General features: G+C 46.6%; 1 protein-coding gene and 1 pseudogene across 4 annotated transcripts in view; one reads left to right on the top strand and one right to left on the bottom strand.

The window, feature by feature from the left end:
- LOC126539214 (microtubule-associated serine/threonine-protein kinase 3-like) overlaps positions 1 to 27859 on the bottom strand; it is a 293806-nt gene that overhangs the window by 74406 nt on the left and 191541 nt on the right. The window lies entirely within an intron of this gene.
- LOC126539221 (V-type proton ATPase subunit e 1 pseudogene) lies at positions 2538 to 4333 on the top strand (annotated as a pseudogene).

Here is a 27859-nt window from a genome sequence, read left to right as displayed (position 1 = left end):
TCCAAAATCAAGAAGGGGGCCGGCAGATGGTTCAGCATACTGTGGTATAGAAGTTATGTAAACAGGGATAAAGTGCCTCACAAAGGCTGGCTAACGTTTCGATAGGTGGACCCATTTTTGCCAAAGGCATTGGGATTCGGCCTAAGCTGCAGCTAGCGCGCATTTCAAGTAACTTTTAAACGGAGTCGACTCACGGGAACTGTGGCGCTGCTATCGCCCAGCTTCCTCTGGAGTGATGCGGAGTACGTTGAATTTGCGTAATATTCGTGCTCATCCGATGTTTTTCTGCTGCTATTGCGATTTATATGATTTCTTACCAGTAGTCGTAGTGCGACTTATCTGTCGTTGTTACCTACTATTGTGAGTCATTTTTCCAAGCAATAACAATTTTTTCTCTATGAACCCACGAAGGTAATAAGTTTCTGCGAACCTCGGCTCTAGCAGGGCCACTGTCTAATGTACATAAGCGCACTTCTCAGCCATTCCCAGTACTTTCACTCCCCTTCCCTCTTTCCCCAGTGTAGAGTAGCAGATTAGAGCGTTCTAGCTCAGGTAGACCTGCGTTTCCTAATCAATAAAATGTCGCTGTTTGCGCAGATGCGTATATAATCATTACAGAGCTGTTGCGTCTGTGCATCGATTTGTTGAAAATGAGCAACGTGCTGCCCGCCAAGGTGGCTAAATATAATTAGCGCTTACAACGCTGCCCTGCTGAGCTCGAGGGCGCAGATATATATAGGTTAGATGGGTGCGATATGAAAGAACGTGCGTGCACTTAGATTTGTATGTGTGCACATATATATATATATATATATATATTCGCCAAGGATGGTCAAAAATGATCCGTAGTCCCCCATTAGGGTATGCCTCATAATCGCATATCGACGTTCTGGCACGTAAAAACTCGGAATTAGTTCGTTTGAAGTCAAAAGGACGAAAGTTAGGTAAACTCCTATAGGTGAACTCCTATAGCTGGCTCGGCTTGTTCAACACCACCTAGATAGCACAGGGCCTGTTTACTCCGATCCATGACGTCACGCTGCCTGGCCCGAAATTTCTATTGACAAGGCTGGCGTGATGAACGCGGTGGCCGCAAAATCACTGTTGCCTACTCGAGAACATCCCCATTAGATTCTATGGCAGTCGGGCCAGGTAACATGACGTCACTGATCTGAGTGAAAAGGCCTTGTGCTATCTATAGGTGGTGATGGCTGGGTTAGCCGTGGTAGACGGAAGCTTATGGGGCCGTATTTTGTTAATGATTTATCTCACTTTGCGCTCTTATCGACATTCCGTCATTGGCTCGGGCGTGGCTCAGACGCCGCCGGCCGTTGTTATCACAAAGATCAGCGCCCTGGCTACGATAAGAATGGAAGAAAAAATGAAGTGCTACGTTACAGAATACGGGTCAGGCTCCCTTCGCGTTTAGTAGAACAGAGCCGCGGGGCTCCACCTTGAGCTGGCACGTGGCAGTTTGGTTTGCAGAAAGATGGTTGCAGAAAGATAAAAGAAAGCTCGGGCGAATGAAAGCACGGAAAACAAACGAGGCTTTTAAAAAAATAATAATAAGGCTCCTTCACGGTCGCAACACTTTAACCACCGTGTTCTCCTGAAACTGCCACTGCTCGTACGTTTTCTTTTTCTTCAAAATTGTTTTCTCTAGTTGATATCTTCACGACTGTTCACTGAGCCGTGAAGGTTCGTGTATTTCCACGGTTTCCAATCCAATCGGCAGCCTTCTATACTGACAAAGAGGCATTATATCCCGCTGTTCCTTGAACACACGTTTGTACGCACAGACAATAACGACTTACGCATAAACACGTCATACTAACACGCACACACGCGTTCACACACGTAATCCTATAACATGCGAACACAGGAGTATTCATACAGGATGCCATATATACGCATATCACGTGGGTATTATTTGCTACGGGAGTTATGGGGCAAAAGCTGTTTCTTTTTTTTTTTTTACTTCGATAGAAATAGGTGGACTGATGGATCGACAGATTAGCGAGATAATACACAGGCGCATAGATACACAGGTGGATAGATGGTTGTATGGACGAACGGGTAGATATATACGTTGAAGCATTGTGTAGTATCATAGACACATTGATGAATGTAGATAGATAGATAGATAGATAGATAGATAGATAGATAGATAGATAGATAGATAGATAGGTGCAGATAGACAGACAGACACAGAGAGACAGACAGACAGACAGACAGACAGACAGACAGACAGATAGATAGATAGATAGATAGATAGATAGATAGATAGATAGATAGATAGATAGATAGATAGATAGATAGATAGATGTAGACAGACAGATAGATATAGACAGACAGACAGACACTGTTTTTTTATAACGGTGTGACTGAAGGTGAACTTGCGTAACCTAAATTACGCAACCTCGATGCCTCATCCCCAGGCCGAAGATCCACCCCTTCTCCACGAAGCCTGCTCTCAAGTGGCGCCCTCAAGTCTGCCCTCAAGTGGCGCGCCCCCCCCCCCCCCGCCCCCACCGGCTGTGGCCGAGCCTGACAGCAAGCAAGCAAGCGAGCGAGCGCACTCCCGTCTCCCACCCCCAAAAAGGCCTCGCGATGCCGATGGACGAGCGGCTGGTGGCCTCCATGTCGGCCTTCTGGCTGGGCGTGGCCGTGCTGTCGCCATGCTTCGTGCCGCGCAGCGAGAACCGCGGAGTCATCCGCTGCATGCTGGTGTGCAGCGCCGCGTGCCTCTACCTCAGCTGGCTGTGCACCTACCTGGCGCAGATCAACCCGCTCGTGGGTCCCGCGCTGCCAAAGCCCGCGCTGCTCCTGCTCGACCAGTACTGGACCCCCAGGGACAACCACAGCGCGCCGCCCGGCCAGCACTAGTCCCCATACATATACACGCGTAGTGTAGGCTCGCCACACACGCGCTATTAAAGCACCTATACGGGCGGGAGACTGTAGCTCCGAGCACCGGTCTTCCCTTCTTTGACCCATGGTGTAAGAACAGGCCGAGTTAGTGCGCAACGTTTCCACTGTTAACGGAGTACTCCACGCATGACGTTTCAGGACTCGTTTTCTTTCTTTTTTTTCTTTTTCATTAAATGAAGGTCTTCGACCACGCAACCGTAGAGGCAATACTGACGAGCCCCTGTGCGCCATGAAAGTAACAGCTGTCATACCAATCCCGGTTTCGGTTTTGCTCCACGGGAGATGCCTGTCATGGCGCAGAAGATGGACGCGCGGGAGCAGAACGTCGCGACGATTTGACACTCGCTCTGGCTCGTTGTTCGGTCCTCTGCTAAACTGCTTCGTCGGACTGCGCAGCCCGACTCGACTATATGCTCTTAGAATGTGATTCCTCCGGAATCCGGCAGCCAACTCCCCTTTCCACCGTCACTCTTACTTATACCTTATCCCCAACTATCGCCTTGCATCGCTAACGCAAATACGCAATACCGCCAGTCATTAAAATACTTCTTCTACACAATACCGCTCCCTCCTCGAAACGCACAAACTGAAGTTTTCCTGTCACCCCTAAACTTCTGTTCGTCTGTTCCCCAAGCGCTAGTTCTGCGTATGCGCATTCCGGACCCGTTATTTTACTGGATAGGCAAGGGATTTGCGTGCGCTATACTAAAACTCGCTGATAAGAGCGCGTCGACCACACACTATACGCGACTGAATAGGTAGTTTTAAAAAGCGCGTTCCCGAGTTGTTTTGCCGTTGGGCTAACTTCGTGTTCTTTTTACTCTTTGTATTCGTACCTAAACTATAGTCCCATATTCTTAAATATCACATATTACCTCACAGTTTAGGCTAACCTAACGCCGCGACGCGTTTCCTCGTGGCTGTCCATCGGGTCCATTGAATCGCTGCATGAATACTGCAGATTTTCAAAATTTCAGTTTTTCTTGTTAGAGCGCGGCCCTGTGATAACGCTGTCCTGCTACGAGCGTCGGCGTCCTACCTCGTAACCGAGCACAGCGAAAGAGCGAACGCGGAGTGCAGCGATGGATGAAAAAAAAAAAAAAAACGCGGCGAGAGTGGTGAGCGCGCGAGGAGGAAAGCGGAGGAGGAGGGTATGGCGAAGGCGTGAGAAGAAAAGCGTGGTGCCGCGCACAAAGAGCTTTGCGGCGACGATGGCTACCAGACGGCGCCAAGGCAGCGCGCGTCGTCTGCATGTAAATAAAGCGCTGCATGAGCGGAGGTTGCCTGTGGCGGCTGCTGTGAATCGCGCCATCGCGCTTCGTCTCGCGATCTCCCGATTAGCGCGGCAGTCGCGCCACATTTCGCTCCGTTTGCAACGTGCCGCACGATACAAATTGTCTGCGCCAGCTAATATATCGCGAAATCAAAACACGTGCACAGCTGCGCTCAAATTTCGCATTAGGGAGTATCGTAATTGTGGGCGAAATATTTTTGTTCGTCTTTCTGTACGGAGACTTGCTATATAATATGTAATGCTTGATATGCTTTAGGTGTGTGCTTTAACGCTTGTGTTAGATATCTGAGCCGTGCGACTTTTCGTGCTATATAATATTCTTCCCTAAGTCTCGCGGTTTTAATGTTAAGCCCTCTTGCGCTTTGAAACTATGCCATTCAAGTAACTTGCGCGAAAAGGCAGAATTGCGCTGCATACCACAATTAAAAAGAAGAGACTACTCGTAATGAACACACACACACACACACACACACACACACACACACACGCACACACGCGCGCGCGCACGCACGCACATACACACACACACACACACGCACGCACACACACACACACACACGCACGCACGCACACACGCACGCACACACACACACACACACACACACACACACAATGACATGATGCAATTTAGCGCTGTCGTGACGAAACTTGAACCAATCATGGTAGACACGCCAGAAAAAGTATATAGAAAACGCCAGACACGCCAGAAAAAGATATATTAAGCAGTATATATCGCTCCCTTCTTGAAATTTTACCCTCTCTGCAGTTTTCAAGTGAGGCACTTTTTCAAGGCACTCGTTTTTTATGCCACGCAAAGAAGCAGCGAGATTCGTGTGAGACTCCCTCACTTACACCCACCCCTCCCCGCGCCCCACTCCACATTGACGATTAGTTACAGGAGTTCACTAAGGGTCGTTCGACTGCGACCTCCTGTACACGCAGCCTGTTGTCACGGTACAGCTGCAGTCATTCACGCCGTCCGTATAAGCATCACGAGCAAGAGGTCGAAGGCTCGAGCTGGTTATCGGGCAACGTTTTTCTTTTTTTGCGCCCTTTGTGTGGGGCTAAAGGAAAAGAGAGAGAAAGAAAAAGAAAGAAGAGAAAGTGCAACTTTGTGGGGCAACGGAATGTTTTTGGAGAACTGCCCCCCTTTTATCGCACGTTTGTGTCTGCAGCGCTCCGCAACTTTCCGAACAACGAACCCCCGGGGCGTCGGGACGTTCGATGACATCTGACGTCCACCCAATCGTAGCAATTGCTACAGTGGAAACCCGCACAGGCTCCTTGAAAGAAAAGCCTCACAGTTGCCGAAAAAAAATTCGTCCTGGCCCGGGACTCGAACCCGGGACCACCGCCTTTCCGGGGCAGCTGCTGGTATGCGCGCAGCTCGGCGCGCCCCCGCAGCCACGACGCATGCGTCTTCCACGCCAAATTCACCCCCGCCCCAACCCCCCACCCCCCCAGCTGGCACGCAGGAGCAAACACACACACACGGGTGCGCTTATGCACATCACTATACATGCAGGACTGTTCTCCGACTACTATATACTCCGACACCGGGTGCACGCGACTCGGCCACTCGGCGCGGTTACCTTAGGGAGACGGGGGAGGTTAGGGAGGGATACGACTCGCACAGGGTTGGTGACTCCCGCGAGATTTGCGCAAACCTCTTTCGACAACCGCGCGGAGGAAAGGCCGGCGGCCGCGCATATATTTGAATAACGCCCGTCGTGTCAAGACGCCTCCGTTCTCCCCCCCCCCCCCACCCCCATGCACTCCCGCGGCCATGGTTTTCCCCTTTCGTTTCCCCAAATTCCCTTCCCGAGCAGCGCCGTGCCAACTGCATGCCTAACGAGGCGCTTTTTTTCCCCCTCGACGACGCTGCATGATGCCGCAAAGTCGCTTTCGCGCATTCTTAATTCACTCCTATTTGTTTCCCCCCCCCCCTTTATTTCATTGATACCCGTTATGGGCTAACTCCTGTGGTCGTTTTGATGTCAGCTGCCGTCCGTCTATATGAATCCGAAAAACGCTTTGCGAGGTAATTACGAAGAAAGAAAAAACAATTATCGTGTCGCGAGGACTTCAATTTAACTTGGACCAACAGCTACCTCGTGGCCCGCACTGTTGATTCTACAGTAGTGAAGAATACTGACCCTGGAGAGCGCGCGATCGTACGAGCAGCTGCTACGATTAGCTAACGTCCACTCGGCCATCTGCGTGACGGATAGAGCTGGAGTCAGCGGGCCCTCTTCGTGTTCCTGCACGTAGGCCTTCCCATTTGAGGAGGAGGTCCGAAATATACTAGTTGTTGTTGCCTCAAAACATGGCTCGTACCCACGAGGGGGGTACGAAGAAAAACGATTGAGCGCCGTCGGCTTCGTCTTCATTAGTCTTCTAGCTCTCAGTTTCTGCTCGCGTTTGCTGGATGGCGCTGACGCCGTCTTGTTTTCTTCGTCTAAGGATAACGTGATGACTTTTAATGGGGAAACCCAAATATAATATTGAGAAAAGCCGGACAATTCCAAAAATAAGAAGATAATTAGGGTTGTTGCAGTAGAGACGCAGTTGCCTGCCAAGTCCGGATAGCTAAGAGGAGGATCAAAAGGCCAAGTTTTTTTCCACTTCACCACTGGGAGGCGCAACTTGTTCCTGTTCTCGTGTTCGAACGCTGGACCATACCCACTGCGCGAAAATATTGGCCAGGAAAGCAAGCGATTTCACATGCGTCTTTTATTAAGATTATAACAAAAATTTAAATTCCACAAACGAATACGACTCGCACTCCTTTCGCTTCGCGAAATGTCGCACCTGCGAATGTTCACTCCAACGAACAGCGCCCGAAAGAGTATAAGCATTGCTGCGCACTACATGTTTCGCAAGCTATAGCGCCGCTGCTTCGCGCTGAGTTCGCTAATTTTATTGCGACAGCAATTATGTGGACACTCCAGGCACGTTTCTGCCGTCGCCATCGCCGTGAGGTTCCGTATAAAGTCCGTATGCTGTATCTGCGACTGAAGGCTTGCGAGGGTGAGCCGGCGATCGCGGCACAATCTTGCGCACGCGAGGGAAGAAAGCGCGGAGGAAGCACGTCATCTTCCGTCGCGCGCAACACTCTGCCGGGGGCGAAGGGAGAGCATGCCTATGTTTACGAGTCTATACGGCCGATAACACTACTATCCTTACTTCGTATAGCTGTTCACTAATTTGCTATCGCAATCGATGCTTCGCCTTTCGGGTGAAACTGCAATTTTTTCCCCCTCCATCAATGTCTCAGCCTTTAGAGGACAGTTTCACGCGTCTTGAAAGCACCCTGAAGAATGAGGCACGCATTTCAATTGACGTAAGAAGCACTCCTCACAAAAGCGTCAAATGGTCAAACACACACACACACACACACACACGCACACACGCACACACGCACGCACGCACGCACACACACACGCACGCACGCACGCACGCACACACACACACACCGTTGACAACAGAGTGCATGGGAAGATGGCGCCACCAGCGCTTCTGCGTGCTTCTGTATCTCCGGTGTTCCGTAACATGTACTGCGTTTACGTGCAGCTAAAGGTCGCTAAAATGTCACACCGTCTTGCTGTCTTCAACAACGACAGCACTTTATTCCCGCATGTCAAGGGCAACAACCCGACGATACGTCTAAATACGGCACTTCTTTCATTAATGCTTACCTCACGCATTGCTTTAGTCTTCATTGTATTTTTCGATAAGACCGCGCCGTGACATCAAGTTTTCACTGTCGATTTGCGCTGAATGCATCGCCCATATTAATACGACCAGATTTATGTATAGGATCGTGTTTCCGCGGCGACGTTTCAAACAGGAAGCCGCGTCCTTAGCGTAGATATTATATCCACGCTGCCGAAAGGAATGAACGAGAAAGAAAGAAGAAGAACGCAGAAAAGAAGAACACACGCAAGCCTCGAATGAACGGCAGAATGTCAGTGCCAACAAACCAATAAGAAAAAAAAATTGACATCCAGGCCTTGGTATACGATGCGATATGCTGATGGATAACTCTCAGCGTCAAAACATGTCTATCATTTTTCCCCCACTAAAGAAAAAAAACAGAATTATGAAGTGAGCGCGGTCAACAACGACCGTAGATATAAGCTAAGAAACAAAACAATCGTACAAACCGCATACCAAGGACTAAAAAGCGACGCGGCCTTTTCACCGTCAGCAAATCGGCTCGCTTTGCGACGTATATATCTGTACATAGAGCCGGCGGTAAAATGTGCGGCGCCACGTTCTTTGAATCTTCTTGAAAAGCGGTCCCATAAATCCCACTTAAGAAGTCACTACCGCTGACGTCTGCTTAGCAGAGGCCTTTGAAAAAGCCGTCTGCTCGGCAAAACGCTTTCAGAAAGCACACGAGACGTCTGAATTCACTTCGAGGTCCAGTGCGCGCGGTATGTCTCCGTAAAGATTAACAAAAAAAAGTTACACCAGTTGGAAATTTCGGATTGAGGCGAATCGGATATTTCCAAATGTGCTTTGCGAGACCCATTGGAAAAATCCAACAGGCACGATTGGACCAACTGATATTTTGAACACAAATGGACCCAATTGTGGTCTCTGAATGGGACTTGTTCGGACCAACATGAAAAACAAAGGAAAGAAAGAAAAAGCGCAGATGCACCTTAACCTGGATATGACACAATTATACTTGAAACTGCTTTCGAGAAGCACAATCATGCATGCAAACTCTAAACTATTCACTGACATACCAAACACTCACCCATTCCCTATATGAGAGACATATGTCAGGCGCTATATATGTAAGCGACATTTAGTTGACCAAGTGGTGCCAGTGGTTCGTGAGATATTGGTAAAATTTCAAAAGATATTTTTAACTAGACAAAAAGCTAAATGTTTCTCTCCATTGATTCCACCAAAATACAAATGTCTTTTACCTGAAGACTGACATTGCAATTGTGCTGTTATTATTATCAGCTGCTCTGTTGTTTCACAAGCTTACTCAGGTATAGTGACTTCCAATTGGGTCCAGTTGGGACCAATCGGCATACCAAGCTCCAGTGATGTCCAACTGGAACCGATTGAACTTCTCATGAAACCTAATTGGAACTTGGGCCTTCAGTGACGTCCAATTGGAATCAGTTGGGTCCCACTGAAAAATTCAGCTGGACTCAATGTTTTCCTACTTTCTTCCTTTTTGACTGGAATTTAGATGTGCATGTATCGTCCGCATACTTTAAACGCTATTAGCTATCTCTTATCAGTTTAAGGAAGACTGCATTTACATGGACGGCTGCAGCAGTGCTGGTACAGACATTGGTACAGACGCTGGTTACAGTTACATGTAACAATTCTTTTTAAAAATCGAAAGCCACTACACATCCACGATCATTATGCTGTTGCCAACGCATTTGAGTAAGATAACGCAACTCCAACGCAATTGATTGCATAGGACACTGCTTATCACAGCCTTGTGCACTCTGAACTCAATTTCCCGAGATGGCGACATAAGAGCACCCGTTTACGTCTACGTCCTTGCTATTAGCTTTCCCTAATATTTGGGTTTCCGTAGAGAAGTCGGCCAAATGGATGACTGCGAAGGTGAGCATTTGTATACAGTTCAGATGCACGGCGCCGTTTCCAGCGAAGCCTCAACTTATTCACTCGTTAAACATGATAGCTACACAGCTCAGACCAGTCTTATTGAACTACTCTTTTTCGTCGTGTGCATAGTTTGCCTTTCCTTTTGGCGGGGGGGGAGGGGGTCAAATTTAGGTTTAGCTCAATTTCGTACCTGAACGACGCGGTCGTTTTCCGTGCAATTCAGAGTCGATCGATTTGTGTGACGTTTTTAACTTCATAGATTACCTTACTGCCAATCACAGTTAAAAGCCACCGTAGATACTACCTCGTAGCTCCGTTCACCTCAACGAAAACTACAGCGTTCGTCTTGACATCGCGAATCAGAGACGATGGGGCAAACGTCTGATGAAGCGCTAATGCCATCACCGCCCGAGAGCACCGTTAGAGAATTCACAAATGCGTTCGAAGCTTCGTGAGACGCTCGTACAAGCTACATTTGCAGTAAGAGCTTCTGATGGACAAAACAGTACAACAACAACAAAAAAAAAACACTTTGATATGAGTGGGTGCGTGACTTACTGCAGTGCTCGTAATAGACACGCGCGCTCGGAAGCCACAGAGTAAGCAAAACGAATACGACAGCTGCGCATCTCCACTAAGACGTTAACGACGGCCGTTTCAAGCTTACCGAGCACATCTACAAACGATCACTCCCAGAGCGCCATACAGCTTAAGCCAGACCGGCCTTTCCATCAGAAGGCCAGGCGAGGTTCCAGGGAGCGCGGCCACGCGATATCGACGGTACTTATACCCGGTCGGAATTCGGTTTTATTTCTTTTCTTTTTTTTTTTTTGCGCGTATTGCTCCGGCGCACTCAACGAATGCCGTCGGCTGCGCAAGTCCTTGTACTAATGAGATCGACGTCGCCGAAAACTTCACTGCAATGTCCTATCACGTGGCATGCCCCCCTCTCCCGCCAACTGCCTACACTAAACCAACACTCCTGCACACTTGATCCTACCTATTTCCTTACCTCGACCATTGATCGTTGCAGCCAGACTGCTTAAAAAAAGAAAAGAAAAAGAAAGAAAAGCTACGAACAAAACTAGAACGAGCCCAACCTGAAAGCTGCCTTCGCCGACGTGCACGACTGCCATGCGGCGAAGCGAATCGCGATGGCGAGACAGGGAGAGAGAGAAAGCGCGTAAGAGCAGAACTTTCCGTTACGCAGCGAGGTACGTTTCGCGCAAACGTTTTATTTTTTTATGTTCCTTATCAGATGACAGGCGTGCAGCCAAGCGAAACGTGAAGGAGGCAGTTCCCGGGACGAAGGGTTTCGATTACGACGCCGATCTAACACGCCTACCGCATTCGGTTCTTTTCGCCAGAGAGGAGTCTGCAGGCGCTTGACACGTGACGTGCTCGCTCTATATTTTTTTACGTGACCATCATTATTATTCATTTGGGAGCCTCGACCCTGCCAGTGTACGTACCGCCACTTAACGAAATAACGGAGAGGTGAGCGTGAGCAGCCGTGCTGGTGGCGCCACCTCGTGAAGCTAATTCGAACAATTATTGCAACGACACACTTCTGGATACTTTGACGTTGGCGTAACTGTGTCCGCAGGAAGATAGTCCTTAGCCTTCGAAGGAGTTGTAGCTGCACAAAAGTACCACGAGATGTCGCTACCAGCGCTGATGCCATCTGCGGCGTCAGTGTAGTGGTATTCTGAAATGGAAATGGCGTAATGCGAGCGAAGTTGAAAATATAGTCGCATCTAGATACGTAACGAATTCGATGTCGTTAGGTGGTGCAGGAAATCTTTTTTTAATTAAGAAATGCGTGAATATATAGTGCCGAGAACAAAAACAGCGTAATAAACTGGACAAGGAAGAGAAACAAACAGGCTTTGTTGTTGTTGTTGGCATCATGCACCAACTAGCCCAACAGTAAACTCATAAAATAGAGCCACAAGTAAGGTAGAGTTGCGAGGCCGATGAATAGTCACACAGCCCACGTGACGTGGGCGGTCGGGCAACGCAGTTGAGACACAGGGAACAAAAGGGACTGAAAGTAATACAGTAAATAGAATAGAGTGAGAAAAACGCACTCAGTATTTGTGACGTCAGTTCTACGGTTGCCCATATCTGATTTTGGACACGGGAACCAAAAAGAAAGTGTTTTTTCTTCAAATGGTGCCTGCAGGAGCGGATAAAAGACTCTAAAAAAAGAGAAAGAAGACAGAAAAAAAAGCAAGCATCTACTGCTGCGGCTTCGCCGGCAAACAACGACGGACCGCAAGAAAGCACGCTTTAAGAATGAGTTTTCCCCGCAGTGAGGTGTCGTGCGGTGAAAGAAACCCCCGAAAAAAAAAAAAAAATAAGGCATTTGCGCGCCAAAACGTCGTTATTTGTTGGAGTGCAACGAATGAGGCAACAAGGCGCGTGGAGCAATCCGAATAATAATTGACACAAAACAGACATTCACGACTGAGGCATCGAATGCCGATAATGCTGTACGTGAGCTAACGGAAAGCCGGGCCGGAAATCTAAACGGTGAAATAGCGTAGCCAACAGTTAGGTGTCCGCAAGCGGCACGCGGCGAACTGCTTCTAGTCAAGGGCTCTCGGCAAACGCTAACCAGCGCTACGGTTTATCGGGCCTAGACATCGGACAAGCAAGACTGGACCTGGATAAAGCAAGGATCGTGCGAGAAAAAAAGAAAGAAATATGAGAAAGGACTTCACACTCCCGTCGCTTTTGAGCCGGAGATGAAAAGAAAAGAAAGAAAAACGAATAATGCAGCGATACGTAAGTAGGTAGAGAACCTACTTAAAGCTCTTTTTTTTCTTCTTTTTAAGCATCCGACGCAAATTTCGGAAATGTTTCCGCATAAATCAATCGTATCCGCGGCGACAGTCAACTTATACGGGGTCGCCGAATCTCACGGGTGAATGTCGACGTCGTCCCAACAAATTGTCAACGAGAACTCGACAAAATACAGCAAACAGCACTGGAGCGTATCGAACGCACTCTTTAACGATCTTGCCGCTCTTTCGCAGTAACCGTCAGTGTTTCAGTACCGAGGCATCTTCTGGTAACCAACCTTGATCCTCAAGGCCGACTGGTCGTCGACATTGGACGCTCGTGGGGGTCCACAGACACGTTAGAGCGATCGAACATGAACCAGGTCGCGGTCGCATCAGCGTCCACTCAGTTAAGTGCATTCGAAGGCAACGGCCTATAAACGAGAGATATCCGATTACGCCTGTCACGCGACCGCCGAACCGGCAACGTATACCGGCAAATTTCCTAACTACACATAAATATCCTTGAAGAAAAGAAAAAGAGCGCTACAAAGACGCGGACTAAAAGAAGAACATGTGCGCGTCTTTGTAGCTACACTGCGCTTTCTGCATTCAGTAACTCTAAATGATCATTACGTTAACCCTTTTTTTTTTTCGGGGGACTTACTACGAGGTATACGTCGCAAGAACAATAGCATCACCAAATAAAAGCATGCAGCCCCGCGCTGTGCACAAGCAGTGCCTCTCAACACTACTATATACCCGTTTTTGTTGCCTTCCAATTTGGAGCGACCAACCACGGCGGGTCAGTGTCCGTGGCGTAGTCGCGAAGATCCGATTTCTATGGACACGAAATGCAAGAAGGCCCATGTACACTTTTATTACGTTGTAGAACCACGGGTGATCACAATTATTTCGGAGCCATTCAACAAGGCGTCTTCTTATAGCGGGACATTAAAACCAAATAAATAAATAAATAAATAAATAAATAAATAAATAAATAAATAAATAAATAAATTCAAGCAATCGTTTCTCTGTCTCTCTGACTACTTTATCTCAATGTCAACTGGTATATGCTGAGTGATATATATGTTGGCGTGGTATACAAGAAACAAGACGGCAAGGAACGAAATTGTTTAGCGCGTATATTCTTTTTTTTCCCTGCCACATACTATAGTAGCCAAGGTTTCATGAAAAGTAAGCATTGAAGAAAAAAAAAAGAATACCGCATTTCGCGTGATGCCATGCGAAGCTTATAAGCAGAGCAGCGCGTGGTGTATACCTCATAAAATGTTAGGTGAAAAAAAAGAAATATTCAGTTAGGTGATAAAGATCGAAAGGCCAGATATCAGTTTTCGTAAACTCTATATATGTGCATTCGCACATCCGATGAAATGAATAAATCGAATGCAATTTTAAACATATACTATACAGTAAATAGGCTGCCACGGCATCTAAATGTTTAGACGAATACGCGCTTCATAAGAAGGGGCAAACTTTGACAGCTCAAATAGTTACAGCTCAAATAGCCCACAGTGCGGTCACCATTTCGTCCTGCACATGCATTCCGTTTTTGCGTCTTCCTCGGTGCTGCCAATAGACGTTGCATAACAGCATCGTTAAATGCGTATCATGCACGGCCCGACAAGATTAAGGTCGATTTAGCCGACTGACGCCGGGAAAACCGTTTTCATGAACTGTGGTAAAAAAAAAAAAGAAATCGAAGCGGAGTGCCATTTTCGTTGCACAGCGAACGAAATCGCAATTGTGCTCGTCCCAGGCAACGACGAAACCTTAGTGAGAGTCTCCCACTGTTTGTGGTGTGTATCACTTTCTTTGTTATTTTTTCGGGTTGTGCGTATGCGAATGTTGAAACGTGTTCAGTACATTCTACCTGGCAGTCTGTCACCCGCTCAAGAAAAACCACTGTAGCGTGTAGGCGACTTTAAAGAGGCAGTAAATTGTGACACTCGCCTTCATTATTATCATTATTTACTTGGACTGAGAGCAACGTTACATCAGATTTGCGCAAACCGTTCCTGGAACCGACCGCGTACAAAACCAAGCACTGCGACGAATACCTGTCCCCGGTTGGATCGTTGGTACAAAAGCCTCCATAGACGGCGTTTACTATACGTGTGTTGTATTTTCACCGTATTCAGAGAAGTTCAGCCTCGCTTCAACAACGGCAACGCTCCAGAAAAAGAAAGGAAAAGAAGTCGCTGTTTCGCCCGAAAGGCGAATCGTCGATTGCGATAGGAAATTAGTGAACAGCTATACGAGGTATAAGGTTAAGGAGGTATAAGGAATTTTATCGGCCGTGTAAACCTGTAAACATAGGCATACCCTCCCCCTGGAGCCTCTCACGCGCGACGAAAGACGACCGCGCTTCCTCCCTGCTTTCCACCCTGCAGCGCGGGGTGGAAACTATATCCTGTGCGTGGCGACGATGTCATCGTGCTTGGACCCTAATAGGTAACGTCACGGCGACGGCGACGGCAGAAATGCGCCTTCAGTGTCCATATAGTTTCTATCGCAATAAAAGAAAAATAAAAGCATTGACGTTTGTCACAACGTACGTCCTCGCTGTAGGTGCATTTCAGAGGCCCTTCGGTGGATAAGGCTAGTCAATACATCACATAAAAGAAAGTACCGGTAAGAAGACTCGCCTAAAGTATACTATGATAAACGCATCGCTGAACCTATTCTGTGTCTTCTTTCTACGGCCACGCCTTCTGCTCTTCGAGTTGAGCTTTGGGAAAGTCGGCGAGTCGCTTAACAAAGGACATTCGGCCGAATACCGAACGACACTGTAAAAGAGCCCTGGCACCACAAGGACCTTTCGGGCGACGTGTAGGCGAGAAACCAAATAAATAAAATACTCTGTCCCGTTGTTCCCTCTTGTGTGCTGTGTGGTTTTTCGGCGCCTTAAACATAGGTATAATAAATAAAAGGGACTCGGTACTGCAGAAACCGCAGCACATAAGCTGTCGTTACTGTCGCTGCTGTTTTCACTTAACTCTCCACACCAGCACATCAACAATTCCCCCCCCCCCCCCCCCCACAAACACTGCTCCCTAATCACTTATCCCGCACACGCTTGCTGTACTACGCGTACTGCTTTGAAGTACTACACTAGGTGGCTTCGAAGATACTTCCGCGAATTGCCCGGCGGACAGGACAATGATCATCCCCTGAAGCCGCGGACATCCACTGCAAGCTCCATTACTCAACTAGCCCTCCCCCCGAATCCTTTATGCGTTATACGACGTCGTAAAAAAACGGGTCCCGAAGGATCGCGCGTAATATGGTGAAACCCGCCGGAACCGTTTAGCATGGTGGGTGTACGGACGGGTCGGCCGGTAGGAAACGCGAACAGCAAGGAAAAAAAAAAAAGAAATAAAGAAAAAGAAATAGAAAAAAACCCACTCACAGAAAATACCTAGTCGCGCATCACAAAACTCGTAGGAATTCTGTTACGCATCTACTGACTTCTTTTGTTCAATTTCATAAAGGTTCCGTTGAAAAGCACTGAATTAAATGAGAATGAGCGCGGGTATAACCAAGCGAAAAGAGAAGTTTATTAAAACATCAACGAAAAACGCAAGCACGCAAAATGCATATAGCACTCGTATGGTTTCATCACAAGAGAGGGGTCCACAGGAAGATGGAGGCTCGAAGTGATTAAGAGTGGACGACTGAAGAATGCCACTGGAGCGAACGTTTCGACAAGGCGCCTCTGTCTCCGTCGGGGCAGCAACTGGCCTGACGAAGACAGGTCGAAAGAATGTAGGTTAGGGCATGTTGGTGTTTCATTATAAGCCTTTTAGAACACAAAAAATATACAGGAACTAGCGTACACAGGAAAGCACTTCGCTTACGTTTTTTTATACTGTTCCTGTGTATTTTTTTCAAACTGAAAGGCTAGAAAAAAAGAAAAAAGAAACAGAAACTAGACAACTATCACTGCGGAAACGCCGGTTTCAGCTACATTAATTGTTCTACTACTGTACCAAGTCAATGAAGCCATTCACCACCTTTCGTTTTCCCCAAACATATTCTGTAAATTAATCAATAACTTGTGCTTCTCTACGCAATTATATATTCAAATGACATCTCCGGCGCGTGTAGTTGAGGGGACACGAAAGAGCAACGCTGTGGATCAGGTAAGACTGGTGACGCATTGAAAGAAGTAGCTTAAGGGGACGAATTAGCTTCTAGGCTAACTCCCATTTCCCAATTCAACGCAGCTTAAGCAGGACTGTCACCATGTTAAACGAGCTTTGCCAAAGTAGTTCTAACAGTTTGGTGGCATATTTGAGAGCGGTGTATAAGACGTCACTTTTGTCCGCTGTAGATGTTTAAATAGATAAAGTTTAGAGAAATGTGATATCGCTGCTCATTGCTGAGTGACGGTGTGTGGTAAACTATAGATGCCTCAGTTTTTCTTTATTTTGCGATTTTCCACTATTTGTGTTGGCCTGTTGACTGTTGGCCTAAATGAAAAAAAAACAAAAAAACACGCTCGCTAGTTTAACCTCTATCAATTTCGCTGCAGTGGACGTCGGCCTTCTCCGTACTCATCTATTCGGGTGACATGGTTCATTGGTGGCTTGAAGAAGCTTTTGCGGGACACAAGACAATGACGAACACGGAGGTTAAACCGCACATGCGGACACGGTGTACATACCTCATTACGTTTATACAGACGATGCTGGGAAATTTACGTACACTGAGGAAAAAACTACCAACGCACTTCGCGCACATAGGCAACAGCGCCACATTTTAGTTCTCAGAGCAAGCTTGAGAAGCTGTGGCCAGCGTTTATTTATTTATTGAGCTACTCTCAAGGCAGTGAGGCGTTACAGAGAGGAGTGGTAGTGTGAACAAACGTGGAAAAAGAAATTATATATATATATATATATATATATATATATATATTGGAGGCCCCGCTAGTGAGGGCGGCCGGCCACTGGCAAATTAACACGAACGGTAAGATTTCTGAATTCAATCCTGTCATTTCAGCGTTCTTACAAAATCATTACTGAAAGTTGGTTGAGTTTCTGTTTACTTTTTGTTGCGTTCCACAGAATGTCTACTGAGATTCGATTGACTATCACGCGTCTTTTTTTTTTTGTCATAGGAGTGCCTCACGAGTTGGATGTACTGCCGCTTGAACGATACTGAACTCGTAGAAATCAAGCGAAACGCGATGTCTGCTTCGCTACAGTGCCTATCTGTCCTTTGATGCATTTCTTTAGAAAGGGGACGTTGTTCTTTCCTTTCATTTTCTTTTTTCCGAAAAAAGAACGGCACGTGTACCCCTTTGCCACAAGACTTCACCAGTTCTCCGACTACACGAAGTCCGGAATATTCCGCGAGTTAAAAATTCAACGCCGTAACAACCCCGCGCACCGAAGTCGCACACGTTTCACAATAAAAATTGTACGGCTCTTTGAAATCGCTACAAGTGGGAGGCGGGGGAAAGAAAAATAAAGGAAGACAAATTTGCAGCCATCTGTTTTATTCATCGAATGCTTGGCTGGATCCTGTCCCGCGTGTAGCAGTACGTGGAACCGAGCGAGATACAACATTAATGGTTGAGCGCTTTTCTCTGCTTCGGTGGCCTTGCCAGACGTTTCGTAACTTCGATCGGATGCGAGCGGTAACCTGGTCGAAGACATCCTCTCGGCGTGACGTTCTAGATGAGCGCGTTTCGAATTTCGGTGGTAAACAAACAAACGAACAAACAAACAAACAAACAAACAAACAAACAAACAAAAAAGAGACAGATTTTGTTCTCGAAGGAATTTATTACGCCTAGATTTAAAGAGATATCAGTTGCTCCTTTTCTTTATAACCCTGTAACACCGAATGACAGAATAAGCTACGGTCACAGACCAAGCGAAGGTAGCTGTAAGGCCACCCCAGTTCACTTGGTCAACTTTGCGTCACTTCGTCAACCAGTATTATTACAGTATTACCCGACCCCGCGAATTTTCGTCGAACCCTCTTGACTACGTGTCCTGCAGAATGAGTACACTTTGAAACGAGATAGACAATAATTACGGCTATAGTTAGTCGAGGCCACCACGTAACTTACACCTTGTTCATTTCGCTGTGCTGACAGTCGCGTACGTACATTTTTCACGTATAAGCTTTCTAGCGCATCGCGCTTGTGCATTGGTATGCTTTTCTATTACTCTCTTTCATTCATTTTTCGCACCACTTACACCCGGAGCAGCATGCAAAGCCCACGCTTTTGGATAATTTCGCGAGTTATCATTAAACTTTAATTCAAGTCCCTTTAATTCTACATATTGCTTGTAATGTAATTCTTCTTGCAGTGATTTCAACTTATCATAGGCCACTATACGTTTCTCCGAACAAAAGTGAGATTAAATCGAAGAATTCTCCGCATCGAGCGAAAAAAATTCTCCCTAACAGATTATGGCACACTCAAACTTCTTTACGCCACAAGATCGTTGCCATACTTGCGCTTACGAGTTGTGTGCAATTCCTTCGCCGCTCTCGGTTGTGCAAAGTTTCATTGGCTTCCCAACCTCATTGCTCTGATAAATCCACCGATTATCCTTACACGCATTACGTTGCCCGTCCGACTCCACTTCGTCGATAATCTACCGATATTCTATAGTTAGCCATCTCCACAACGCTTAACGAGAACGAACACTCACGAGTAAGTTCAGGTTGTTCAAGTAAGTTCAATTACCGTATTAAGTGCGCCGCTGAAAAAAGAAAGCTCCTATCTACGTAGTTGCGATTGTTATTAAACAACAGTGTTGACTGCCGTCGTCGACACTGGAACCGATTATCCTCTAGTGGTTTCTTGAGAAAACTGCATGCAGACTATTGTATATGACAGACAGTGCCAATCGCGAGCTCAGTAAAACAACATGTCGATGTAAGCCTTCTATTTCCGTTTCAAGCGAGTAGGAAATGTTGCGTAATAATGAGTTCCAGGTATACCCGACTCCCTTTCGGCTAACAAGCTCACTCGTTCGCGCTCGAATTTCGTACGGAGATGGTAAGCGGTGGATGGATTTCAATATCACGTTCGGCTGCATTACTTCCACTTTTTTTTTAGTTTGGATTAAAGCAGAAGTACGCGTCGTCTGCGGCAACGCCAAACAGGAAGTGCAGATAGAATTTCTGGGGATGGAAGCGCTGCGTCGTCTGTTAGCTTAACGGCAAAACAAAGCCAATGGGACAGATTTCAGTGTACCGCGTACAAACGAACCTCAAACTCGACGAAGCTTTTTCCGGCCTGCGCACTCTCGAAACTTCGTCTGCTTCCTGATATGAACAGCAGACGACGAAGCAGGCGTGCACCGGAAGAAAACACAACGTTAGAAACGTAGGGCGGGTAAACATTATAACGGTGCGCCAGACGAACATCGATCTTCTTTTTTTTTTCTATCTCTACAGAGTATACTTTCGTCTCACGCCAATGCGATTTTTACAGTGTCGTCTGCTTTACCGTTATACACAACAGGCGACGAAATTGGTGCGCGCCGGAAAACAACGCCGTTTTGCAGACGTCGACCGCGCAAAAGAAACAATGCACTTTTCACTGTACATGGTCTCCGAGATCGGGAACGCCAACCAATCTCGGTGGACGTGACCGTTGTCGTAAAGTTTCTCATTAGAACTGCTAGTGAAAAACCTGGCGCAGCACTCTTATAAGCGGGCGCCAAGCGCACGCCATCTTGAAAATAATTCCTTAAAGTGGTAGGCCACACACACACAACAAAATATTTTTTAAATCAGGAGTCAGGATTCAAATACACTTTTCCTGAATAAGCATGTCTTATTTAGCTTGTTCAACACTTAAAGTGCGTAATATGGTCCATATTATTTTTGGCAGGTAATTTTTCTCTTAAATTATGGTAAAAGTGCTGGTCGCGCCAGCAATGATAAGCAACTAATGAAGTGCGGGATTGAGTAACGCTTTGGCATTTATGTAGCTCAGTGGGAGAGCTCTGCAATGAACTAGGATAAATGCAATGTGATAAATATTAAGAAAGTAATGTTAGAAAAACTAAGCAAAGTGAAAAAAATTGCCATTTTTGACCAAATTTATTTGAGAAATGAGCTGTAAATGCAAAAAAGAAATGTTGCACCAATTTCTTTTCTTCTAGTTTGTTGCACATATCTATATGCGAGGAATGAGGGTACAAAACTGCAGGTCAATATGTTCATTCAAAAAAAGAAAGTTACCAGCTTTCGTAACATGAGGTGGAGTAAACTCTTGTTTTGAGAAAAAAAAAAAAAAAAACGTCAACATACGTTCAAACCATGGGGAAGGTATCAAAAGCTGCACAGACACTTAAAATGCACCAGCTTCATAGTTGGGGCCCCCGCGAGACGCACTAGAGTCTCCTTTTGCTCGTGTGGTTGCACGGCGACAACATAAAATAAAACAAAATATTTTGAATAACATTTGTGTAAAACAGTAGTACTAATTTTCGGTTTCGCAAAACGAGTGTATGGGTTGGAAAACTCACTGCAACTCCCAAACTAATGATGATAGGACGATGACTTCTTTGCAACATGTTGCTGAATGTTGGGCATACATAAAATGTAAAAAAGAAACAAAATAAGAAATCAATTTTGTGAAGAGGAAACTGACTTTCGAAAGTGGCATACCACGTGCCTTAATGAAAATGCACCCCCTTTTTGTTATAATACCTGCATCAATTTCGTTCTTTTTTACTTTTTTTTGCTTTTTTTTTTCAGTGTTCCGGGAAATGTGTAGCCGCTGCAAGCAGCAAGCTACGTTGATTCGCCGTCTGCTCCGACAAACCAAAAACAGAGAGCACTGTCAAATTCCGTGCCGGACTACTTGGCGCAGTAACACTTATAGAAGGCCCACCCACCCCTATAGTTTTACCATTCATTTCCACGGAAAGTTGTCCGCAGTTATATATAGGTCACGGATTTTTTCTACGACTTGGCATGGCTTCGTTGAGAAAGCAAACTGAAGCTACTTTCATTGTTGCTTGTTATCCAGGATCGCTGTTCTGGGCATTGTGGAATCAGGCCATATTATGAGCCGTGGGTGGCTTCACAGGGCTGCTGTACGAGCTCTCCGATTTGCTCAAAACACCAACTTAGCGTAATAGTGTTCCAAATGGGGAGCTTGCCCGTAATTAAGCGTACTGCCCTTCACAGAATACCGGGTTAGTTGACAGGTAAACTTGATCAGCTAAATGAGTGGCGCCCACGGGCGGTGCAGAGTTTAACCACAAGTAACATATATCAATTATATTGCCGTAGCCAGCCAAGTTCTACTTAGACGGTGGCATGAAGTGCCAAGGGCGACGTATATAAAAGTTATCACGCGCCGCCTTTTACTATTTTTTCTTCGATCTCGGTGTGTGCAGCAACTGCATATAACGTCTCCTACAAAAAGTGCTACAGAGAACTCTGGCGCTGGTGCGGTACTGCAACAACTCGCAACACATCCGCACGCGCGCACAGTCTTATCGATTTCTGCGTTTAGAAATATGGGAGCATACTTGGACTGAGAAAGCGCTGTGAATAAGGCTGCAGAAACGTTCGATGTCGAAAGCACGAAAACCGGGCAAATCCATGTAGTAACCAACATTACCATGCTAGCTGAACGAATTCGCAGCGCTATAGTCCTCCTCCTCCCCCCCCCCCCCCCCCCCCGGGTAATTTTAACAGGAAACAATGCATACACAACTCCGTATACGAAATCTTGTTTTCACCCTCCAGGAGGGCTGTCATAACGCGTGCGCGATTTTGCAGCGTCGTTTGCTTTCCCGTTCAATACAGAATACGACGAAATACGCGCTCACCAGAAAAAAAAAAAGGGGGGGGAAAGAAAAAGAAAGGAAAGGAAAGAAAGAAATACGAAATACCGCGTTACGAAACCGAGGCAAACACAGCTCGATTGCCGCTGTACGCTGCCTGCAAGCTTGTTTTTTTCCCGGTCTTCATAGATCACTTCTGGATCACGCCTGCGCACTCTTTTGCAGTGTTGTGCACACACTTCCGTGTCAAACAGCAGAGGACACCATGTGGGCGCGGAAGCGTGGGTTAGTCGATGAAAAACGGTGCAGTGGAGCACGCCCTCTTCCTTAAATCGTATTCGTCCACGTGACCTTCACGAAATGTTGCATAAGAGCGCCAGCTTAGTGAGTGAGTGAGTGAGTGAGTGAGTGAGTGAGTGAGTGAGTGAGTGAGTGAGTGAGTGAGTGAGTGAGCGAGTGAGTTAAATCGAATTTATTGGCGCAAAAGCGACTAACTTAAGGTTATGCTGCGCCAGACACTGGGGGGGACAAAGTTTCGTTAGTAAATGCAGCAGGGGGGACAAAGGGGGGTTAGTAAATGCAGACACAGGGGGGACAAAGTTTCGTTAGTAAATGCAGCATACCCTGCAGTAATTAAAGATTACTTAAAAAATCTGTTTCGTCTAAATAGACGGTCGCATCAGTCAATATAGCGTCAGGTGTACATCAGAGATCATCCTACAAAGAATTTACCAGAGGTCACTCTGGCGACACGACCGTCGTTCAGTTACCATGGCAACGATGGTTGGCGCACTATCCGCCAATATGAAAGGAAACATTTCATCTCTGTGATCAAGTAGCGTTTCTCGCAAACACGCACAAGTCTCGGAGCCTTACACACCGCTGTTTGTTACGTCGTTCTCCCGCTGAAGAATCCACGCTCTAGGAAATTTCCCTCGTTACAAGAGCACACAAGGAAAATTACCGGGTTTGAACAGCCGGTGTTCCCTCCCTTCCACATTGGCGGAACATGTAAGTAGATTTTGCCTCATTTACATGCTTCTGGCTTAAGACGCTCCCCGCGGCTTTACTTTTCAGGCTTTTTCGCTCTAAAGTTCCGAGAAATCATAGCTGTTTAAGCAGCTAGGGCAAAGCCCACACGCATCATCACCGCGAACTGTATATGCCTGTAAGTAAGGCATGTTGTTGGGCTAGTCGGTTCATAGATTCAGCAAAATTTTAAACTGCTCGAGGAAGACAAGAGATGAAAAGAAACACAGACGTACACACAAGCGCCTATGTGAGCGTCTACGTTTGTGTTGATGTCCTGTCTTCCTCGCGCAGTTTAAGATCTTGTTGCAAAGTCACAAGACCATCTCAATTAAGAAAGACGAAGTTTATAAGCAAATAAAAAAAAATAGATTATGGGGTTTTACGTGCCAAAACGCCGTAGTCCGGAAATTTGGACCACCTGGGGTTCTTTAACGTGCACCTAACTATATATATAAGTGCACGGGTGTTTTCGCATTTCGCCCCCATCGAAATGCGGCCGCCCTGGCTGAGATTCGTTTCCGCGACCTTGTGCTTAGCAGTCCAACACCGTAGAGACTAAGCAACCGCGCGGGTAGTTTATGAGCAGATAGATGTATACTATACCGATCATTACCATGTTAGATGAACCACCATCTACACTTACAGCTCCCGTAGACACTAGCACTAGAGTCTGGCTCACTCACAGCCACTTACAGCCTCACACTTACACTGGCTTACTCACAGCCAAGTTTCGTATAAATGTGGCATCGGTGGTGTCCACTTATGGCGGTGATGACGCGTTTCCTGCTCCACATTCACTTCCGGCACACGCATTTACCAAAAAAAGCATGGCCCGCACGAGGTTAGCATCCGTTACGCCGAGAGATCAGTCGCTGAGGGGTGAATTTGGACGCGACCTATTTACTACACTTCTTTCTACGAACCACTTTCGGTAACCGCCAGCCGAAAACGATGTATACAGTATAGCACGGACGAAGAGACAAGACAAAGGCAACACACACCTCAAGAGGTTGATGCAGCATGACGTCATGATACACCGGCTTGCTCCATTCCCGAGATCTCCGAGGCTGCCGCAAGTGAGCAGCGACAGAAAATACCCGGGCAGTGACTTTTTTTTTTTGCGGGAGGGAGTGAGAAGGGGGGGAGGGGAGAAACGTCACCATACCTAGCCTTATTACTACACGACGTGACGACAACCTCGATGCCGTGTTTTCGTACTTCTTTTATTCATTTTTTAAACGAAAGTGCACAAGTAAAGGACGTCCAACGCGTGAAATCATTATATATAAAAAAAAACATTATTCACCGGCAAGGCTTAAATCCCTGCGAAATTTGAGCGACCTTTATAGGCGCGATAGTCAACGTATGTACACACATACTTGGCGTGTCTATTTACGCAACGTTCCGTACTTCCCGCTGTACTGCGCAGTTCTGTCGGAGCAACGGGTTGTACTTCTACGTGCAAGACCGCCCACAACTTGAATCCGCCTTCGGGGAGATTAACAAGGGTACCGCGAGATATTGGCGTCCACGCAGGCGCCCACGTTCAAAATCGTGCGTGGGATTCTCGGTGGGAGTAGAAAGAAAAAAAAAAGGGGGGGGGTTCTCGTGGGACGCCCGAAGTGTAGGGCAGGATTACGGCGCTAGGCCCAAGCCCAAGGGCGTGGGACGAAAAGAAAAGGAGACAGAGGCAGCAACGTGTTCCTATAGCCGTAATGCGGGTCGAGCACGGGTGCGAATCGCGCGCATACCGCTCTCCCGCTTTTTTTTTTTTTTTTTCCATAGCGATTTTACACACGAGGGACCACAAGAAAGTGTCCCTTCCTTGTTTCTTTCCCGTTACTCCTTCCTTTCGGTTTCGTTAATGTCAGTCTTCATTCCGTGCTTCATTTCTTGCCCTCCTCCTTTCTTCCTTCCTTTTGCTTCCCTCTTTTGCTTTCTTGATTCTTTTCTTCATATTTTCATGTTTTATTTTTCTTGAATTCATTTTTTATTTTTATTTAATTTATTTTTTCATTTCCCATTTCTTCCAGTTTCCTTATTTCATTTCCTTCTACCTTAACTTACTTCTTCCTTGAGTGGTTTAGTTTTTTAATTTTTAATTTTCCCCGTATTAATTTCCCCGTATTTTCCCCGTATTCTGAACTTGATTCTTTAATCTCTACGTCCTTCGCTAATTTTTCTTTGCTCGCTCCTGCCTCGCCGTTTTTTCTTCCCGTATTATATTTCGCTAACGCCTCTTTAATTCGCATTTCCAGCTTTCCTTCTTCCTGTAGAGTTTCCTTAATTTATTTCTACGTGTCCTTCTTTCTCAATTCATTCCTTCAATTACCCCTTCCCCATCTTCCTTCTTCTTTTGGCTGTGCAATATTCAGCCCGTCAAAAGAAGTTCGAGGAGGTCCAGTGCGAAGCGATTACGCAAACAGCGAGCGACTCTGCTGCATATCGGGCTACTTAGCGCCGTCGTCTCGGATAACGCTTACAACGCCGCTAAAGCAGCGATTGGAAACATACCGAAAGCAAGTTGAAGGAAATCTAAGAAGACGGTGTTGAACGGACGCAACGCTTAAATTACGCTAATTTCGCGGGAGAAAAGGGCTTTTTACCCGCGAAACGAACAAAAACACAGCAGCGAAGCTTCCAGGAAGAAGTAATATTCGGTGCCGCTTTCCGGAATTTGGTGTCAAGGCGTAACTTCCTCCTGTCCCTAAGTTACTCGAGCGTGCTCGGAATTTAAAGTGACATTGAAGAGGAAGACAAAGTTAAGAAGTACCACTACGTGAAGCTTCTGTAATAGAAAAAAAAATTAAAAAAAGATAATACTTAAATAAATAAAGAAAGGCTACGCGCATATTACCGCGAGAGGGCGATTGGCAAGTCCGAAGAGACGCAAACGCGACCAGTCGTATTAGAGAGTTTTAGATTACGGTACGCAAGACGCTTAGGTCCCCTAACCTAAAACTCTCTATCCATGCTGTGCCGAGAAAATATTCGAGTGCTCGGTAATGCAGAAATGCCAAGCGTAATAAATGTCCCAAGAACGCTCGAAGCCACAAACCCAATCAGACAAATCCGCGTGCACAAACCATCATTCCCATGGTACGTGAATGATAGCAGCGCCATGCAGAGTCCTCTGTAAACAATTTTAATGGGAGACTCTATGGTGTCCGCTCATCGGCGCAGGCCCACCTGTTGTCCGTCTGAACAGCTCCTGTCGACCAATCGGTAACGTGCCAATCAGATCTTGTCTATCAATCAGTAACGACTGCCAACGGAGTGTTCCAGACGAAGGACGCAAACGTTGCCGCAGTTTCGCTACTCAACAACTTAAAAACTAAACATATATGTATGACAATGTATAAACATTTCTTTAAATGTATGAACAAACATAAAATAAATTATAGTGCTTTTAAGTGGTTTTAATGTTGCTTAACTTTTCGTGACATGAAAACGAGAGTAAATATCTGCAGCGCCGCACAATTTTGCGAGAAACGCCTGAACCACTCAACGGCTTTTCGAAAGTGCTGTGTAGCAGCGCGACAACTCCTTTGAATCGATAGAGTTGTGGTATTTCGAAGGCCGTCGATTGGAAAGCCTTCCAAATGTGCCCGTGTGACACAGGTCCTGTAGTAGACATAAAACAAAATGATGATGATGATGATGTACACCGGGTGCTCAAAAGTTGAACAGCGAGTGAGGCGGAGCACCGAAACGGCGAGCCATTCTGTCCGTTGTGCGTCACACGTGCAAGCGTAACCAGAGATCCGCACAGAGTGTATAGGCGTTGTTGAGAGGCCCGCTAGGCGTGCACGCCTGATTGGGCTGACGGGGCCACAAGTACTGAAGATGCTCGACGAGCTCGTTAACATTCGTACGGCCAAGCGCGGTCCTTCCGCGGGGGGAAACGGGCCCGGAACCTTGACAATCGTTGGCGTGTTTGCTACGCGACATAGTTTAGGAAGTCGGCTGCTGTATTTGCATAAAGCTTATGAGCTTGTCCTGTCGTCTTTCTTGTGTGTGTCGTTTTGCGCTAAACAAAGTATTCATGGATTCGCACCAACTAGCCCGCCAACGCATTGTGCTAGTTCAAGTAAGTTGGAACGCTCGACACGAAAGCATCGAGCGAGTTCAGGGTAGATGCGCAGGCAGGATTTAATTTGGGAGAGATGGCGGAGGAGGTGTTTCACAGCGGACATGCAGGTCACTTCATCTCAAGTATTCGCAGTCTCCAGCGAAATGCATTGCTGTTCGATCGACTTCCTTATTTCACTGTCTTTTCTCAGTACATCACTTGTGATGTACCTGAGTCTAGGCGTTAAATTAAATTACGTGGTTTTTACGTGCCAAAACCACGATCTGATTATGAGGCACACCGTAGTAGGGACTCCCGAAATTTGGACCATCTGGGG

The sequence above is a fragment of the Dermacentor andersoni genome, chromosome 11, assembly GCF_023375885.2.
Source record: "Dermacentor andersoni chromosome 11, qqDerAnde1_hic_scaffold, whole genome shotgun sequence".
Classification (NCBI taxonomy): Eukaryota; Metazoa; Arthropoda; class Arachnida; order Ixodida; family Ixodidae; genus Dermacentor; species Dermacentor andersoni.
Note: the sequence above shows the minus strand (reverse complement) of the source record. Positions and strands in the feature narration are given on the sequence as shown.